The sequence below is a fragment of the Vicia villosa genome, linkage group LG2 (genome assembly GCF_029867415.1).
Source record: "Vicia villosa cultivar HV-30 ecotype Madison, WI linkage group LG2, Vvil1.0, whole genome shotgun sequence".
In the NCBI taxonomy this organism is placed as follows: Eukaryota; Viridiplantae; Streptophyta; class Magnoliopsida; order Fabales; family Fabaceae; genus Vicia; species Vicia villosa.
This window is the reverse complement of record NC_081181.1, coordinates 7,696,598-7,717,400: the sequence shown is the minus strand read 5'-3', so window position 1 is coordinate 7,717,400 and position 20,803 is coordinate 7,696,598. Positions and strand designations below refer to the sequence as shown.

At 32.9% G+C, this 20,803-nt stretch overlaps 4 non-coding genes across 4 annotated transcripts; all 4 read right to left on the bottom strand.

The window, feature by feature from the left end:
- Positions 1–11,712: 11,712 nt before the first annotated feature.
- On the bottom strand, positions 11,713–11,785 carry TRNAK-CUU (transfer RNA lysine (anticodon CUU)). The gene has a single exon. It is a non-coding gene; the product is annotated as a tRNA-Lys (tRNA).
- Positions 11,786–11,859: 74 nt separating this feature from the next.
- Positions 11,860–11,933, bottom strand: TRNAI-AAU (transfer RNA isoleucine (anticodon AAU)). Its single transcript has one exon. It is a non-coding gene; the product is annotated as a tRNA-Ile (tRNA).
- Positions 11,934–18,603: 6,670 nt separating this feature from the next.
- On the bottom strand, positions 18,604–18,676 carry TRNAK-CUU (transfer RNA lysine (anticodon CUU)). Its single transcript has one exon. It is a non-coding gene; the product is annotated as a tRNA-Lys (tRNA).
- A 74-nt stretch (positions 18,677–18,750) lies between these two features.
- On the bottom strand, positions 18,751–18,824 carry TRNAI-AAU (transfer RNA isoleucine (anticodon AAU)). The gene has a single exon. It is a non-coding gene; the product is annotated as a tRNA-Ile (tRNA).
- Positions 18,825–20,803: the final 1,979 nt, after the last annotated feature.

Below are 20,803 nucleotides of genomic sequence, written 5' to 3'. Positions count from 1 at the left end.
GGCTCGTTTCTATTTGTCGTGCTAGAAACCATATCTTCAAGGTCTAAGTCAACAGTTGGATCAATTTAAACCTAATTATTATTTGTCTAAACCTCTCTCTTCTCTTGCACGAGAGGGATTTTGTGTTGTTTCTTCCACTCCCACCGAACAAGATGAGTGCACAAATCAACAACAATGATTATGGTCGTTGGATCATTTTTCTAAAAAAGCATCGAGATCATCGATCTTTGAGAATCGTTTTTCATTCAATTACAAATTCAATTAGAATGTATAAACTATATCTTTAGTAAATAAACTAAATTATATCTTTAGTAAATAAACTAAATTATATCTTTAGTAAATGAACTTTCATATATCACTTTATAAACCACATCAAATGAAAAGATATTATTTTTCATTTGTTTCTTTCATATTCAATATGGTCTTAAAAGTTCTTAGTGCTTCTATTTCTTTTTAATATTTTCATTGGAATTCTCGAGGGGGGAAAAATACAAGAAAAGGAGGTTTGAATTGTTCCCGAGTTAAAAAGTACCACCTGGAAGTTTAAGATAAATATTGATTCATGATATGTTGACTAATAGTTTTGTGTATAGATGCATATTTTATATTTCATTTTATCATATAATCAATTACACAAGTTTATTTTTCATGATTTTATCATTTATCTCTCTGCGTTGCTTTTATTTATGTATTTTTTTAGTTTAGTAGGGGTGTTCGCGGGCCGATTTGGTTCAGTTTTGAGAGAATCCGATGCCCAAACCGATCAAAAATATATGGATTGGTTTGGATTAGATTTTCACATTTTTGCGATAAAACTCAATTCGAACCAAACCGAAAAATAATAGGTTGGTTTGTGTTAGGTTGATCGGATACACTAAAAACACATGTGCACAAATATTTTTAAAAAATATCTAATTTGCATCAACTAAATTTCAATAATAATATAAAATCCCTAATTTTTTTTCGTTTTTCAACATAGATTGTGAATGTCATAAATGAAATTTCATTTTTTTCTTCTTGAAAATGAATACTTCCAATCCCTTCTAGCCATAGCCCTTAAAGCTAAATACTTCCCCCAAACTGACATCCTCTATTCTAAACTCGGGCCTAATCCCAGCTATCTTTGGAGAAGCCTTCATAGTAGCATATGAATAATAAGACAAGGAAGCTACTAGAACATAGGAAAAGGAAACACCATAGAAATATGAGAGCATAACTGGATTCCCATTCACAAAATCCTTAAAATTCAAACCACCAAACCTCCTACCAGCTATATGGAGAAGGTTGACCAACTTATAGACAACCAAACTGGTACCTGGAAGGATAAAGTCATCATGGACCATTTCAACAATAGTGACATCCCTGATATTCTTCATATCCCCCTGGATAACCTGGGGGAAAATGACACTTTATGTTGGAAAGCTATTAAACAAGGCGACTACTCGGTAACAACTGGCTACCATTGCATAATGGAATGGATGGAAACTAACAACTCTGCTGGCAACAGTGAATACACAGATAAAACCTTGTGGAAAAGAGTTTGGGATAATAAAGTCACCCCTAGACAACAAATTCTCATAGGGAGAATCCTGCACAACATCCTACCTATAAAAGATAACCTCAACAATAGAGGATTCCATTGCAACCCCCTCTTCCCTAGATGCTCCACAACTATGGAAACCACTAACCACTGCCTAAAAAACTGTCATTGGGCAAACACATCATGTATGGATCCCCTCTTAATCTGAAATTTCTAAATAGACAAGGCAACATCACTGACTAGATCTACAACAACCGGCAAAACCTCACAAGCCAAAACCTAGCTATGTGCACAAACATTGTTGATGGCATATGGACTTCTAGAAATAGGAAAGTCTTTGAGGACCAGAACATGTTAGAACAAGATTTGTTCTGATCAATATTCTTGTTTTGATGATAACAATGTATATGAATTTTGTATAATACAATGTGGTACTCTAATCCTTTGCATTTTCCATTTCAGGAAATATATAAAGAGTATGCACAATTCAGCGCTCAGAAGCACTGACTCAGAAGGTTCAAGATTGCAACATCAGAACATGATCTCGCAAGACATCAGAAGATGGTCAAGCAGAATCAGAACATGGTCTATGAAGCATTAGAAGAACATGAGATCAGAAGCAGAAACACTGAAGTTCTTATGGTATCACGCTCAAGCACTTCAAGGTCTGAAGACAAGAAGATGCTCTGCACCAAGCTGAATGACTCTGATTATTCAAATGTTGTATTCACAAATATGAGATCAGAAGCAAGTATAAGATGACAGGCTACTCTGACTGACAAAAGGAACGTTAAAAGCTACAAAAGGCAAAGTCAGTAAAAGCAGCAAAGGCATGGCTCGAGGTAGTTGACAAAAGTGTGAAACATTAAATGCAGAGTTGTACTATACACGCAACGCATTGAATGCTCCCAACGGTCATCTTCTCAAACGCCTATAAATAGAAGTTCTGATGTGAAGCTCTAAAATAACACTTGCGCGTTATACAGAAACGCTGTCAAAATTCAAAGCTCACGAACTTCATCTTCAACCTCACAACTATTGTAATATTTAGTGAGTGTTAAGCTTAGAACTTAAGAGAAATATCACAGTTGTGATTATAGCTTTCTAAGAAGCAAATTCATACTCTTGTAAAAATTTATTTTACATTGATTGTAAAAGGTTCCTAGAGTGATCAGTGAGATCAATAGACTCTAGAAGACTTAGAAGTTGTCTAAGTGGTGTATTCCTAGAGTGATCAAGTTGTGATCAGTATACTCTAGAAGACTTAGAAGGTATCTAAGTGGAAAACCATTGTAATCAAGATTTATTAGTGGATTAAATCCTCAGTTGAGGTAAATCACTCTAAGGGGGTGGACTGGAGTAGTTTCGTTAATAACGAACCAGGATAAAAATAATTGTGTTAATTGTTTTTATCTTAAGAGTTTTTAAAGTCACACTTATTCAAACCCCCCTTTCTAAGTGTTTTTTTATCCTTCAATTGGTATCAGAGCGCCGGTTCTAGGTGCAAGCACTTAACCGTGTTAGAAAAAGATTCAGGAAGAGAAAAACACTAAGTCAGTATGGTTGATCCATCAACTGCTGCATCAACTGCTGCACCTGTTTCTAATGATCAAAACAACAATGGAAATGGATATTCTAGACCACCAGTATTTGATGGTGAAAACTTTGAATACTGGAAAGATAGATTGGAAAGTTGCTTTCTTGGTCTAGATGGTGACTTATGGGATTTACTTGTGGATGGTTACAGACATCCTGTAAATGCTAGAGGAGTAAAGATGTCAAGGCAAGAAATGAGTGATGATCAAAAGAAACAATTCAAAAATCATCACAAGTCAATGACTATTCTGCTGAATGCTATTTCTCATGCTGAATATGAGAAGATATCAAATAGAGAAACTGCCCATGACATCTTTGAATCCTTGAAGATGACTCATGAAGGGAATGCCCAAGTCAAGGAGACAAAAGCTCTTGCATTAATCCAGAAGTATGAAGCCTTCAAGATGGAGGATGATGAAAACATTGAAGCAATTTTCTCAAGATTTCAAACTCTAACTGCTGGATTAAGAGTGCTTGACAAGGGATATACAAAGGCTGATCATGTCAAGAAGATCATCAAAAGCTTGCCCAGAAGATAGGGCCCAATGGTGACTGCATTCAGGATTGTTAAGAATCTGAATGAAGTCTCTCTTGAAGAGCTGATCAGCGCCCTGAGGAGTCATGAAATAGAGCTGGATGCTAATGAACCTCATAAGAAAGGTAAGTCTATTGCATTAAAATCTAATAATAAAAAATGCACTAACGCTTTTCAGGCTGAAGAAGAAGATTCTGAAGAGTCAGAATCAGAAGAAGAAGAAGAAGATGAACAGTCTATGATCTCCAGAAGGGTAAACCAACTCTGGAAGAGCAAACAAAGGAAGTTCAAAAACTTCTGAAGTTCCAAATAGCCTGAAAGAGGAGAATCTTCTGGTCTCAAAAGATCTGACAAAAAGAAGGTCACGTACTTTGAATGCAAGGAGCCAGGTCATTACAAAAATGAGTGTCCAAAGCTTCAGAGGGAGAAGCCCAAGAAGAAGTTTCAAAAGAAGAAAGGCCTTATGGCTACTTGGGAGGATTCAGATTCATCAGAATCAGAATCAGACTCTGAAGATGAGCAGGCAAACATTGCGCTCATGGCCACTGTTGATGATGGATCATAATCTACATCAGAATCAGACTCAGACTCTGAAGAGGTATTTTCTGAACTATCTAGAGAAGAGTTAGTTTCTAGTCTAGCTGGAATTCTGGAACTCAAGGCTCAACTTAGTATCAAATACAAAAAGCTGAATAAGCTATTTGAATCTGAAACTAAGAAGCTTGAAGTAGAAAATTCTGAACTTAAGGAAAAAGTTTTAAAATTATCCAAAGATGTTGACTCATCTTCTGGTTCAGAAAAGTCTATTCCAAGTATGAATAATATTCTTAAGGAATATGACTTGAGTTTTAGAAAGTTTTTATCTAGAGGTATTGGAAGAAGTCAACGTGTCTCTATGATATATGCAGTTAGTGGAAACAAGAGAGTTGGCATAGGCTATGAGGGTGAAACCTCATACAAACTTGAATCTGTGGATGATATGAAAATCACATATAAGCCCTTGTATGATCAATTCAAGTATGGCCACTCCCATGATATTAGGCTCACATCACATGCTAAAAGCTTTCACATTACACACATCTCCTCAGAATCTGGCTGAAATTCTTCTGGATTTAGAGAATTCAGAAGCTGAAATCCCTTCTCCTGTGTTTGATGAAGATGCTTCTGAATCAAAAGCTGATGCTGGAAATCAAGAAGATGAAACTCAAGATGCTGAGAATCATCCTGCTATGCAACCTCCTATTAAGGAAAATCAAGCTGATGTTCTCATGGTCGATGTTGCTGCTGAGAATCCTCAGGTCATGGACAATAGCTTTGACGCTTCTTCTGCTGGACCTTCTATGCTGGCAAACACCATGAAGGCTCTTCAACAGAATCAAGCTGATCTTGCTTCTCATCTGGACAAGCATGAGGATACTCACAATGAGTTCAGATCTTTTATAAAGACGTAGACAGAAAGCACTGCTGAGATTAAAAACCTTCTGGCCAAGTTGGCTTCTAAGCTAGGCTAGTCGTAGTGTGTCTTGGTCTTAGATGTTTTCTTGTTTTATGCATCTGTTTCTTGCATCTGCTTCTATCCCTCTTGTACTTCTGATATATTTTGTTAATCAATGGAATATTATCTTCTTCACTTTATGTGTCTTTTATCATCTGAATCTTTTAATGCTTTTTGATGTTATGACAAAAAGGGGGAGAAACATCATAATTGATTTGGTTTATTATATAAGTTGCTGGGATTAAGTCTCAACATTCCTAACATTATTTGCAAGATCTATGTCTTTGAGATTTTTTGCAAGATTGAAGATATTCTGAAAAAGCTCAACATGAGAAGCAAATACATGAGGAAAAGCAATTCTATAAAGAAGCATGTTCTTGGAAAATTGAAGCAAGCTTAGTGCTGTGAAGCTTCAAGATCAGAAGCAAGAAGAAAGTTCTGATATTCTCTTAGTAAAATATGCTCCGATACATTTTCTTCTCTTAAATGCTCTGATACATGTTATTTATTAAGAATCTATCAAGAATGCTCTAATACATTCATGTTCTAATATCTTGTCTAGTATGTTATGAAACATTTCAGGATGTAAAGATGCTCTGATACATTCAAGAATGTTCTGATTCAATCAAGCATGTTATAACAACAAAGAAGAAATTCAAAGCTCTGAAGCTGTCCTATGGAAGCAAGAAGCAGAAACTCTGAATATTCTGAAGTTCTAGGCAAAGTGAAAGTCTCTGCTGAAATGGAAAAATTCTCAGGGAAGTCTTTTATTTATAAATTCTTCTAGTATTTATTTCAGGGGGAGATTGTTAATCTCAGGGGGGAGACATATTCACACACTCTGATTATATGCTTATGCTATATCTGTGTAATTGTCTTTTGTCATCTGATATTCTGATTGCAAATTCATATCAATTATATATGTTTTTGTCATCATCAAAAAGGGGGAGATTGTTAGAACAAGATTTGTTCTGATCAATATTCTTGTTTTGATGATAACAATGTATATGAATTTTGTATAAGACAATGTGGTACTCTAATCCTTTGCATTTTCCATTTCAGGAAGTATATAAAGAGTATGCACAATTCAGCGCTCAGAAGCACTGACTCAGAAGGTTCAAGATTGCAACATCAGAACATGCTCTCGCAAGACATCAGAAGATGGTCAAGCAGAATCAGAACATGGTCTATGAAGCATCAGAAGAACATGAGATCAGAAGCAGAAGCACTGAAGTTCTTACGGTATCACGCTCAAGCACTTCAAGGTCTGAAGACAAGAAGATGCTCTGCACCAAGCTGAATGACTCTGATTATTTTAACGTTAGATTCACAAATCTGAGATCAGAAGCAAGTACAAGAGGACAGGCTACTCTGACTGACAAAAGGAACGTTAGAAGCTACAAAAGGCAAAGTCAGTAAAAGCAGCAAAAGCATGGCTCGAGGTAGTTGACAAAAGTGTGAAACATTAAATGCAGAGTTGTACTATACACACAACGCATTGAATGCTCCCAACGGTCATCTTCTCAAATGCCTATAAATAGAAGTTCTGATGTGAAGCTCTAAAACAACACTTGCGCATTATACAGAAACACTGTCAAAATTCAAAGATCACGAATTTCATCTTCAACCTCACAACTATTGTAATATTTAGTGAGTGTTAAGCTTAGAACTTAAGAGAAATATCACAGTTGTGATTATAGCTTTCTAAGAAGCAAATTCATACTCTTGTAAATATTTATTTTACATTGATTGTAAAAGGTTCCTAGAGTGATCAGTGAGATCAGTAGACTCTAGAAGACTTAGAAGTTGTCTAAGTGGTGTTATCCTAGAGTGACCAAGTTGTGATCAGTATACTCTAGAAGACTTAGAAGGTATCTAAGTGGAAAACCATTGTAATCAAGATTGATTAGTGGATTAAATCCTCATTTGAGGTAAATTACTCTAAGGGGGTGGACTGGAGTAGTTTCGTTAACAACGAACCAGGATAAAAATAATTGTGTTAAATGTTTTTATCTTAAGAGTTTTTAAAGTCACACTTATTCAAACCCCCCCTTTCTAAGTGTTTTTCTATCCTTCAGAACATACCTGCTGAATTCATTATACAACAAGCCATTAGAAACACCAAGGATTTCAACATGGCGACAACTAAATCCCCCCCAAACAAAAAGCAAATCCAGCATCTCCACCAATCCTCGTAACAACCTTCAAACTAGCAACATCAACAAAGACAATCAAGGACATAATAATAAAGGAGGCACCAAGGAGAAATCTAGAAGCAAGGATGCCAGCTACACAACCGATCAGATGAAACATCAAGATGAAAACTCTTTGAACAAGCATAATAACAAACAAACCACCAATTACCTCAATGTCAGAATGATAAAAAAATCCTCAGACAAAGAGATAAGCAGAAAATATCGAACATGCCAGAGAATAACCATGACACCGACTATCAATCTACTAGAACTAAGGCTACAAGAAATGATAAGAGAATCAGAAGCAAGAACCAGAACACAGAAGAATATTCCACAAGATATAAGAAGAATAATTCAAAGGAGAAAGAGAAAGAGATAGCATACCGTAACACTTCGATCAATGTGCAAACCCAAAGCAACGAACAAATCACCACAACTAACATGCAAAAGACAAACAAAGAAGCAAACAACCAAAGTCAACAAAATACAAATCAACAAGCAAAGGAAAATCAAACAAATAAAGGAGAATCTCAGTACCAATCTAACCTGAACGGGGACATCAGAATCAACACCGACGCAAGTCTCTACTACGAAGGTAGATGGGGCTTAGGAGCCATATTCACTAATGAAGACGAAGATGTCAATGAGGAAATTATATGGAGCAGAAATGGAGCTAATGACCCTCTAGCAGCGGAAGCAATGGCGGTGAAGTTAGCGGTGGATCATGCATCCAAAAGGGCTATCGGAGAATAACAATCTACTCGGACAACCAAACCATAGTGTACCTTCTCAACCACAAAAGCGAGGAAGACACGTTTACAGGCTCGTTTCTATTCGTCGTGCCAGAAACCAACTCTTCAAGGTCTATATCGATAGTTCGACCAATTTAAACCTAATTATTTTCTGTCTAAACCTCTTTCTTCTCTTCTCCGAGAGGAATTTTATGTTGTTTCTTCCACTCCCACCTAATAAGATGAGTGCACTAATCAACAACAATGATTAAGGTCGTTTGATCATTTTTCTAAAGAAGCATCGAGATCATCGATATTTGGGAATCGTTTTCATTATATTAAAAATTCAATTAGAATATATAAACTATATATTTAGTAGATACTAAACTATATCTTTAGTAAATGAACTTTCATATATCACTTTATGAACTACATTAAATGAAAGGATAACATTTTTCATTTGTTTCTTTGATGTTCCATATGGTATAAAAGTTCTCATTGCTTCTATTTCTTTTTAATATTTTCATTGGAATTCTTGAGGGGAGAAAAATACAAGAAAAAAAGGTTTGAATTGTTCCCGAGTTAAAAAGTACCACCTGAAAGTTTAAGATAAATATTGATTCGCGATATGTTGACTAATAGTTTTCTTCATAGACGCATCTTTTACATTTCATTTTAACTCATAATCAATTAAACAAGTTTATTTCTCATTATTTTATCATTTATCTCAGTGTTGCTTTTATATATGTGTTTTTTTAGTTTAGTAGCTTTAGGGGTGTTCATTGGTTCGGGCAAACCCGAATCAAATCGGAATCCAACCAAACTATAGTGGTTGGTTCAGACATTTTTCTTAGTTCGGGCAAAAATCAAATCAAACCAACGAAACTCGTTGTTAATTGGTTTGGACGTCGGATTTCAAAAACTCTACCCGCGTGCCCTTTTACTCGAACCAACCATAACTAATTTGTATAATTTATATCATAATTATCATAGGAACTAGTATAAAGTATTCAACTTCAAGAAAAAAATGAAATTCCATTTATGACATTCACAATCTATACGGGGAAACAAAAAATTAGGGATTTTATATTATTATGGAAATTTAGTTGATACAAATTAGATATTTTTAAAAAATATTTGTACACATTTTTTTAGTGTATCCGATCAATCCAACACAAACTAACCCGTTATTTTTCGATTTGGTTCGAATTGAGTTTTATCGCAAAAATATGCAAATCCAATCCAAACCAATCCATGTATTTTTGATCGGTTTAGGCATCAGATTTTGTCAAAACCGAACCAAACCAGCCCGCGAACATCCCTAAGTAGCTTATGGGAAAAAAAACTAAATTCCATACTTAACGTTCTTGGGAGAAGCTAAGGAATTTATAGTCGAGAGACATAATTAAGCGATATTAGTTAATCCACCTCTCAACGTTCAAGTTTGATATCAATATTACGAGTGCATGTGAATTAAATCCATTTTGTATAATTATTTGTTCTTTCATGCAAAAATTAGTTGTTGTAATTTTTTTTTATGTAAATGTTATTATATTTTATTCCATAGCTTCTTCGAAAAATTTCAAGATTCATCTCTAGTTTGATTTAATTAATTGTTCAAATTTATTGAAAATAAAATGAGAATATTTAAAAGCCTCTTCCATATTTTTAAATAAATAATTTGATGGACAAGAAAGAAAAAAAAGACAAAGGCAATGAGAGAATAATAACAATAAAGTGTTATAAATATTGAACTTAAAACACACAAATCAAATAATATTCATATCAAATCAAAATTATTGAATCAAGAGAGACTAGTGACTAAAATTAAATGAAAGACACAAAATAACATGATCCAACACATACCTCTGTGGTTCACACGAAGGGGGTGATATGAGATTTGATGCTGAATTTGGTTAAAGATTTTGATGCTCTTCACTTTGGTTCGGTGGTGGAAGTCGTATCTGCATCACTCTGGCATCAAAGTTTGTAACTGTCATAAGTTAGAGGTTTTAATGTTAAAATAATGTGTACTTGAGGGTCATATGTTTTACTTTTATGTCTCACTAGGACAAGATCATTTTATAGCAGTGGCGGAGCCAGAAATTTTATGCAGCCCGGGCAAAAACTTTACACCATTGATTATTCATCTGTTTTAATTTTCACACTCTATTTTTACTAATTTTGCCCTTAATTTCCCCCTGGTTTTGTCTAAAAACCGGCTATTAAATTGAGGGAGTACAAAGAAAATAGGAGTTGAGCCGGGGCGCGTGCCCGGGCTAGCTGGGCCTTGAAACCGCCCCTGTTTTATGGTATTAAACTCTTTAAGTCATTCAAGAATGTAGATATTTAGATGGACCTTACATGATCTGTTAGATTGAATCTGACGATTTCTTTCTAGGATCTTTGCACCGTAAAGTATTAAATCCAATTCCATTGATCACTGACCCATGTTAGAGGACACATAAAGATAAAAAAAACTTATAAAACCACATGAAGTAATTAAAACAAATTCATTACAAAATTAAAAAGATTCTTATCTGATGTAACTAATATAGATGTTTTGGTGGATCTTACATGGTTTGTCAGATTGAATTTGAAGGTCTCTTTCTAGGCTCTTGTGTAAACACCTTAAAGTAATGGACCGAGCTGCATTGGCCATTAGCCCATATTAGAACAACATAAAGACAAAAACCTTAAAAATAAAACCAATGAAGTGATTAAAATAAATTCATTACAAGAAAAAGAAAGGATTCTCATATAGTAAAAGGGTAGTAAAATATTTCATATAATATCAAAGTCAGGGCATCGATTCAAACCCTCACTTTTCAATATTTAGTATTTAAAAAGAAACCACCACCGATATTTCAACGGACCTTGCATTATCTGTTAGATATAATCTGACGGCCTCTTTCTAAGCTCTTTGTACCTTAAAGTAATAAATCAAATCCTATTGGACATTGACTCGTGTTAGAAGACAACATAAAGATAAAAAAGGACATTGGCCCATGTTAGAAGACAACATAAAATAAAAAAAATAAAAATAAAACTACACGAAATAATTAAAATAAATTCCTTACAAAATTAAAAATATTCTCATATGATTTAACTAATATAGATATTTTAATTGATCTTACATGGTTTGTCAGATTTAATTTGAAAGCCTCTTTCCAGGCTCTCGTGCAAACACCTTAAAGTAATGGATCGAATTGTATTGGCCATTGACCCATATTATAACACAATATAAAGATTAAAACCTTAAAAATAAAATCATGCAAAGTAATTAAAATAAATTCATTACAAAAATAAAAGGATTCTCATATAGAAAAAGGTTTGTAGCATATTTCATATGATTATCAAAGTCGGGGCATTGATTCAAACTCTTACTTTTCAATATTTAGTATTTAAAAAGAAACTCCCATTGTAAATATTTCAATGGACCTTGCATGATCCGTTAGATTGAATCTGACGACCTCTTTCTAGGCTCTTTGTACCTTAAAGTAATGCATCGAATTATACTCTCCATTAGTTCATCTTAGAAGACAAAACAAAGATAAATAAATTTAAAAATAAAACCACACGAAGCAATTAAAATAAATTCATTACAAAATTAAAAACAACGCCCACCGTGGGGCTCGAACCCACGACCACAAGGTTAAGAGCCTTGCGCTCTACCAACTGAGCTAGACGGGCTTGTTGTTAAGTTTTCTGTCAAATAATTTAAGTTTGTTATTATTTAGTATTTTCTTTTTAAAAGAACAAAAACTTGGCCCATGCAGGTCTCGAACCTGCGACCTTCGCGTTATTAGCACGACGCTCTAACCAACTGAGCTAATGGGCCATTTGGTTTTCATAATAACTAACAAATGTATTTATCATGAATAAAAGAAGCCATAACTTCACATTATCATTGTCATAGTAATACTTTTGAGAATTATATAAATATACGAAGATGATAGTGGTGAAAAATGATTAAATTAGAATATTTAAAAGCGTAATAAAGTTAGACATTGAAATAAAAAATAACGAGGTGAAAAATGTGAGTTCAAATAAGGCTATTTATTGAAAAAGGTCACCATTAATGATTATTTGTGCCGTATCATCACTATCATTGAAAAAGGTCACTATTAATGATTATTTGTGTCGTATCATCACTTAGATAATTTTTAAAACAATACAATTTAGAGTGAATTTGTTACACCTACATGTAAGTGAAAGTTAGTCGGAAGCGAGTTAGGTGAGTATTTCTTAAAGTCTATTAAGCTTTGTAAAGGGCGTAGAAATGTCAATATCATTCAAAGGGATATGGAACTTGATAATACAACCTTAAAACTTATCTTCCATGATTATGTCACTATCTTTAGATCATTTTTTATGGTATAACAATTCTTAAAGTTTATTCTTTGATAAACTAACTTAGTTATTTATGCTCTCGACGTTCAAGTTTGAGAAATGATTAAGCAATAGTACACTAGGTACAATAAACACAAATGATGATGATAAATATCCTAATACAAAAATAAAAAGATTGCAATAGTTCTTTTATCAAAGAGCAAGATCATCAAAAGATTAACAAAAAAGAAAATATATAAATATTCAATTTCTTACTGTTTTATTCACCATATTAAATCACGCTACATAACATTGAAACAAATTTGTAAATAAACTTTTGAGAATCAACTTGAGTTGAATACAAAAGAAAAAAATTATTTTCAAAGAAATAATATATAGAGAAGAAGCTATATTGAAAGAAATATACACATAAGTAAGTGAGTTCATTGCATAAACTTTTTGTTTAAAGATTCAAACACTTGTGTTTGTCCTTAGAACTGTTTACATCATTTGCTGATGAAAACTTGTAAACACTCAATAATTCATTCATTTTTTTAATTGTATTCCTCCATTATTCAAAGAGATCTAATTGGGATAATTTATTTGTGTTTGAAATATAAGATATATGCCAGGAAAAACTCTGGAAATTTAAACAAGTACATGAAGGAGAAATAAAGCAGAAAATGAAAGTGTATAACATATTCTAACTATAGTGGAACTACTCTTCTTAAATATCATCATGACAAAATAGATATGGTGGTAGTTGGCTTGAGTTTGGTATGAAGTGTTACATTATAAAGTCGATTTTGTCATTGAGAACATCCATCTTTTCACTAAGTATTTTTATATGGTAAAGGATTGTGAGTATGTGACGGGAGTCATCCGAGCAATTGATTTTTATTATGGATTTTCTCTTCCCTTTGTTCGAGGGTGTCTTTTTGATTATTTTTACTTCTTTTAGCTCAAATTGCATTGAGGGTAGGACAGAGGTTCCTATTTGTGTTGATCCTTCTTTATATTTTTCTTCTTCAAAGTTGTATATGGTTTTCTCCATAATCTTTGTGATTATGTGTCCATAAGAAATATGTGTTTCTTTTGTTATGATATTTATCATGTAATAAATTACTTGTTGAGCCCAATTGTTATTGACTTTGTTTTCTATTAGTCAGACGGTTTTATACATTTGTTTGGGTTAGGAGAGCAAAGTTTTCTTGCTTAAGGAAGAAGATGTGAGTTATCACATAGTGAGTCATCCTACTTCCAAGGAAAATGTACTTGACTGTGAATGGATAAGGTATGTGAGTTGAAGGGTTTCTCATTAGGGAGGATGCGATAGAGGCATAGTTATACCTATTTGTTTTATCTCCAAGCTCAGGAAGTTTATCTTCGTAAGGGAGATTTTGTAACTTTTCAAATTCTTCTACTGTAAGATTTATTCTATGCTTTCTTACTTCACTCTAAAGTATTCCACCAATGAGACGAAGATTTGAGAAGAACATTTTCACAAGAGAGGCGTAAATCTTTTTAGAGGGGGTACTGAGAAAATCGGTGAGGTTGAGTATTTCAAAGTTTTTGAAGAATTTGAACTCTTCTAGAGATATGGTAGGAATTCTTATGACAATTTAGTTTGTTAATTGTGCAAAATAACATACTATTTATAAGCAACCGCTCTAATCTGACTAACATGTGGGTCGTAAAAATGTAGTAATAATAAGAAAGATTCATGAGAGTGTATATGTTAATGTATAGCCAAGGAGAATATAGCCAACCCAGAAGAGTTGCCCCCAAAAATTTGTGGGGATCCTCGGATATGGAAAGTTTTTAGTAGCTGCTGTCGGTTTTATTGAAGACTTATCTTGGTCATTTTTTTGAGATTGAAACATTTAGAGTACTTCACAGTAACAATGAAGGACAAACACATTAAGTGATTTCTTGTCATTGATTTGTTGTCACCTTAAATTTCAAACACGCCATTTTAGGTATGTAGGTTAGGAATCGATTACCCTACTAAGTTACTAAAGTGTTTTCTACCCTAGTGCGAATTCATGAGACAAGATGTTGGTCACCCTCAATTTTTTCCTTTGTTACTTGATATGAATCGTTGATATTTATTTTCCCCTCCCTACAAGAGCTTAGGCGATGTTCTTCAATTTCTCACATTCTTATATATTCTCCTCGTATTGTTCTGCTTTGTTTAGCGAACTTAGGTCTTTGCTTGACGAATTAGATATATGACGATGATCACAGAGGAAGAGTACTATTGGGTCTAACTAGAGTATTTTTCCCATAAACTTGTTTTCATTTAAGGGAAATAAATGTCGTCTCGTCCTTTAGAAATAGGGGATCCCTCCGATTGGGATATTCTACCATTTTCGACCGAGAAAAGTATATTTCATAAATTTGAATGGTTCTCTATCCCTTTTTACTCCTTCATTTTTTGGGAGTTGGGCATTCATCTTCTCCTTATATATCGAGAATGAGGTTTTGGACCATCTTCGCGTTTCTCCATTACAATTTCATCTGTGTGAAGGTTTCGTTCGAGTACTCAAATATTGGTATGAGTACCAGGGAGAGTCGATTTTAACTTCTCGAGATCTTATTTTAACCTTTTTGAAGTATGTTCCATTTCGACGAGTGTTGTGGTTTACAGGCTTGTTTCTATTCGTCGTGCCAAAAACCAACTCTTCAAGGTCTATATCGATAGTTCGACCAATTTAAACCTAATTATTTTCTGTCTAAACCTCTTTCTTCTCTTCTCCGAGAGGAATTTTATGTTGTTTCTTCCACTCCCACCTAATAAGATGAGTGCACGAATCAACAACAATGATTAAGGTCGTTGGATCATTTTTCTAAAGAAGCATCGAGATCATTGATATTTGGGAATCGTTTTCATTCTATTAAAAATTCAATTAGAATATATAAACTATATATTTAGTAAATACTAAACTATATCTTTAGTAAATGAACTTTTATATATCACTTTATGAACTACATCAAATGAAAGGATAACATTTTTCATTTGTTTCTTTGATGTTCCATATGGTATAAAAGTTCTCATAGCTTCTATTTCTTTTTAATATTATCATTGGAATTCTTGAGGGGAGAAAAATACAAGAAAAAAAGGTTTGAATTGTTCCCGAGTTAAAAAGTACCACCTGAAAGTTTAAGATAAATATTGATTCGCGATATGTTGACTAATAGTTTTCTTCATAGACGCATCTTTTACATTTCATTTTAACTCATAATCAATTAAACAAGTTTATTTCTCATTATTTTATCATTTATCTCAGTGTTGCTTTTATATATGTGTTTTTTTAGTTTAGTAGCTTTAGGGGTGTTCATTGGTTCGGGCAAACCCGAATCAAATCGGAATCCAACCAAACTATAGTGGTTGGTTCAGACATTTTTCTTAGTTCGGGCAAAAACCAAATCAAACCAACGAAACTCGTTGTTAATTGGTTTGGACGTCGGATTTCAAAAACTCTACCCGCGTGCCCTTTTACTCGAACCAACCATAACTAATTTGTATAATTTATATCATAATTATCATAGGAACTAGTATAAAGTATTCAACTTCAAGAAAAAAATGAAATTCCATTTATGACATTCACAATCTATACGGGGAAACAACAAATTAGGGATTTTATATTATTATGGAAATTTAGTTGATACAAATTAGATATTTTTAAAAAATATTTGTACACATTTTTTTAGTGTATCCGATCAATCCAACACAAACTAACCCGTTATTTTTCGATTTGGTTCGAATTGAGTTTTATCGCAAAAATGTGCAAATCCAATCCAAACCAATCCATGTATTTTTGATCGGTTTAGGCATCAGATTTTGTCAAAACCGAACCAAACCAGCCCGCGAACATCCCTAAGTAGCTTATGGGAAAAAAAACTAAATTCCATACTTAACGTTCTTGGGAGAAGCTAAGGAATTTATAGTCGAGAGACATAATTAAGCGATATTAGTTAATCCACCTCTCAACGTTCAAGTTTGATATCAATATTACGAGTGCATGTGAATTAAATCCATTTTGTATAATTATTTGTTCTTTCATGCAAAAATTAGTTGTTGTAATTTTTTTTTATGTAAATGTTATTATAATTTATTCCATAGCTTCTTCGAAAAATTTCAAGATTCATCTCTAGTTTGATTTAATTAATTGTTCAAATTTATTGAAAATAAAATGAGAATATTTAAAAGCCTCTTCCATATTTTTAAATAAATAATTTGATGGACAAGAAAGAAAAAAAAGACAAAGGCAATGAGAGAATAATAACAATAAAGTGTTATAAATATTGAACTTAAAACACACAAATCAAATAATATTCATATCAAATCAAAATTATTGAATCAAGAGAGACTAGTGACTAAAATTAAATGAAAGACACAAAATAACATGATCCAACACATACCTCTGTGGTTCACACGAAGGGGGTGATATGAGATTTGATGCTGAATTTGGTTAAAGATTTTGATGCTCTTCACTTTGGTTCGGTGGTGGAAGTCGTATCTGCAACACTCTGGCATCAAAGTTTGTAACTGTCATAAGTTAGAGGTTTTAATGTTAAAATAATGTGTACTTGAGGGTCATATGTTTTACTTTTATGTCTCACTAGGACAAGATCATTTTATAGCAGTGGCGGAGCCAGAAATTTTATGCAGCCCGGGCAAAAACTTTACACCATTGATTATTCATCTGTTTTAATTTTCACACTCTATTTTTACTAATTTTGCCCTTAATTTCCCCCTGGTTTTGTCTAAAAACCGGCTATTAAATTGAGGGAGTACAAAGAAAATAGGAGTTGAGCCGGGGCGCGTGCCCGGGCTAGCTGGGCCTTGAAACCGCCCCTGTTTTATGGTATTAAACTCTTTAAGTCATTCAAGAATGTAGATATTTAGATGGACCTTACATGATCTGTTAGATTGAATCTGACGATTTCTTTCTAGGATCTTTGCACCGTAAAGTATTAAATCCAATTCCATTGATCACTGACCCATGTTAGAGGACACATAAAGATAAAAAAAACTTATAAAACCACATGAAGTAATTAAAACAAATTCATTACAAAATTAAAAAGATTCTTATCTGATGTAACTAATATAGATGTTTTGGTGGATCTTACATGGTTTGTCAGATTGAATTTGAAGGTCTCTTTCTAGGCTCTTGTGTAAACACCTTAAAGTAATGGACCGAGCTGCATTGACCATTAGCCCATATTAGAACAACATAAAGACAAAAACCTTAAAAATAAAACCAATGAAGTGATTAAAATAAATTCATTACAAGAAAAAGAAAGGATTCTCATATAGTAAAAGGGTAGTAAAATATTTCATATAATATCAAAGTCAGGGCATCGATTCAAACCCTCACTTTTCAATATTTAGTATTTAAAAAGAAACCACCACCGATATTTCAACGGACCTTGCATTATCTGTTAGATATAATCTGACGGCCTCTTTCTAAGCTCTTTGTACCTTAAAGTAATAAATCAAATCCTATTGGACATTGACTCGTGTTAGAAGACAACATAAAGATAAAAAAGGACATTGGCCCATGTTAGAAGACAACATAAAATAAAAAAAATAAAAATAAAACTACACGAAATAATTAAAATAAATTCCTTACAAAATTAAAAATATTCTCATATGATTTAACTAATATAGATATTTTAATTGATCTTACATGGTTTGTCAGATTTAATTTGAAAGCCTCTTTCCAGGCTCTCGTGCAAACACCTTAAAGTAATGGATCGAATTGTATTGGCCATTGACCCATATTATAACACAATATAAAGATTAAAACCTTAAAAATAAAATCATGCAAAGTAATTAAAATAAATTCATTACAAAAATAAAAGGATTCTCATATAGAAAAAGGTTTGTAGCATATTTCATATGATTATCAAAGTCGGGGCATTGATTCAAACTCTTACTTTTCAATATTTAGTATTTAAAAAGAAACTCCCATTGTAAATATTTCAATGGACCTTGCATGATCCGTTAGATTGAATCTGACGACCTCTTTCTAGGCTCTTTGTACCTTAAAGTAATGCATCGAATTATACTCTCCATTAGTTCATCTTAGAAGACAAAACAAAGATAAATAAATTTAAAAATAAAACCACACGAAGCAATTAAAATAAATTCATTACAAAATTAAAAACAACGCCCACCGTGGGGCTCGAACCCACGACCACAAGGTTAAGAGCCTTGCGCTCTACCAACTGAGCTAGACGGGCTTGTTGTTAAGTTTTCTGTCAAATAATTTAAGTTTGTTATTATTTAGTATTTTCTTTTTAAAAGAACAAAAACTTGGCCCATGCAGGTCTCGAACCTGCGACCTTCGCGTTATTAGCACGACGCTCTAACCAACTGAGCTAATGGGCCATTTGGTTTTTCATAATAACTAACAAATGTATTTATCATGAATAAAAGAAGCCATAACTTCACATTATCATTGTCATAGTAATACTTTTGAGAATTATATAAATATACGAAGATGATAGTGGTGAAAAATGATTAAATTAGAATATTTAAAAGCGTAATAAAGTTAGACATTGAAATAAAAAATAACGAGGTGAAAAATGTGAGTTCAAATAAGGCTATTTATTGAAAAAGGTCACCATTAATGATTATTTGTGCCGTATCATCACTATCATTGAAAAAGGTCACTATTAATGATTATTTGTGTCGTATCATCACTTAGATAATTTTTAAAACAATACAATTTAGAGTGAATTTGTTACACCTACATGTAAGTGAAAGTTAGTCGGAAGCGAGTTAGGTGAGTATTTCTTAAAGTCTATTAAGCTTTGTAAAGGGCGTAGAAATGTCAATATCATTCAAAGGGATATGGAACTTGATAATACAACCTTAAAACTTATCTTCCATGATTATGTCACTATCTTTAGATCATTTTTTATGGTATAACAATTCTTAAAGTTTATTCTTTGATAAACTAACTTAGTTATTTATGCTCTCGACGTTCAAGTTTGAGAAATGATTAAGCAATAGTACACTAGGTACAATAAACACAAATGATGATGATAAATATCCTAATACAAAAATAAAAAGATTGCAATAGTTCTTTTATCAAAGAGCAAGATCATCAAAAGATTAACAAAAAAGAAAATATATAAATATTCAATTTCTTACTGTTTTATTCACCATAGTAAATCACGCTACATAACATTGAAACAAATTTGTAAATAAACTTTTGAGAATCAACTTGAGTTGAATACAAAAGAAAAAAATTATTTTCAAAGAAATAATATATAGAGAAGAAGCTATATTGAAAGAAATATACACATAAGTAAGTGAGTTCATTGCATAAACTTTTTGTTTAAAGATTCAAACACTTGTGTTTGTCCTTAGAACTGTTTACATCATTTGCTGATGAAAACTTGTAAACACTCAATAATTCATTCATTTTTTTAATTGTATTCCTCCATTATTCAAAGAGATCTAATTGGGATAATTTATTTGTGTTTGAAATATAAGATATATGCCAGGAAAAACTCTGGAAATTTAAACAAGTACATGAAGGAGAAATAAAGCAGAAAATGAAAGTGTATAACATATTCTAACTATAGTGGAACTACTCTTCTTAAATATCATCATGACAAAATAGATATGGTGGTAGTTGGCTTGAGTTTGGTATGAAGTGTTACATTATAAAGTCGATTTTGTCATTGAGAACATCCATCTTTTCACTAAGTATTTTTATATGGTAAAGGACTGTGAGTATGTGACGGGAGTCATCCGAGCAATTGATTTTTATTATGGATTTTCTCTTCCCTTTGTTCGAGGGTGTCTTTTTGATTATTTTTACTTCTTTTAGCTCAAATTGCATTGAGGGTAGGACAGAGGTTCCTATTTGTGTTGATCCTTCTTTATATTTTTCTTCTTCAAAGTTGTATATGGTTTTCTCCATAATCTTTGTGATTATGTGTCCATAAGAAATATGTGTTTCTTTTGTTATGATATTTATCATGTAATAAATTACTTGTTGAGCCCAATTGTTATTGACTTTGTTTTCTATTAGTCAGACGGTTTTATACATTTGTTTGGGTTAGGAGAGCAAAGTTTTCTTGCTTAAGGAAGAAGATGTGAGTTATCACATAGTGAGTCATCCTACTTCCAAGGAAAATGTACTTGACTGTGAATGGATAAGGTATGTGAGTTGAAGGGTTTCTCATTAGGGAGGATGCGATAGAGGCATAGTTATACCTATTTGTTTTATCTCCAAGCTCAGGAAGTTTATCTTCGTAAGGGAGATTTTGTAACTTTTCAAATTCTTCTACTGTAAGATTTATTCTATGCTTTCTTACTTCACTCTAAAGTATTCCACCAATGAGACGAAGATT